Raw genomic sequence first — 337 nt, 5'->3', positions numbered from 1 at the left:
TTCATTTTATATGCGGTAAAAATGTACAGTAAATAAGTGTAAAAAAAAAAAAAAAAAGAAAGAAAAGTCAAAGTGAAGAGGTACGTGACCCAGAAAATCAGAAATGAACAAGTGCCTGGCCTGTGTTACCACAGAGAAGTGTCCGGGTGGTAACTCCCCCTGACATACCTGTAACATGGATAAGTAAGGCTGTTTGGGGCCGGCCCGTGGAATACAGGCTAAGGCGGCTGGATCCTACATGGCCAACTGTGTGGTTCAAGTCCTGGACACAGTGACTTGAAAAACGCACCAGGGGCGCACCAGACGGCCGGGGGGTGGGGAGGGGTGGGGGGGTAGG

The sequence above is a fragment of the Tupaia chinensis genome, unplaced genomic scaffold (assembly GCF_000334495.1).
Source record: "Tupaia chinensis unplaced genomic scaffold, TupChi_1.0 Scaffold000116_1, whole genome shotgun sequence".
In the NCBI taxonomy this organism is placed as follows: Eukaryota; Metazoa; Chordata; class Mammalia; order Scandentia; family Tupaiidae; genus Tupaia; species Tupaia belangeri.
The sequence above is the reverse complement of the archived record's forward strand: the minus strand, read 5'-3'. Positions refer to the sequence as shown.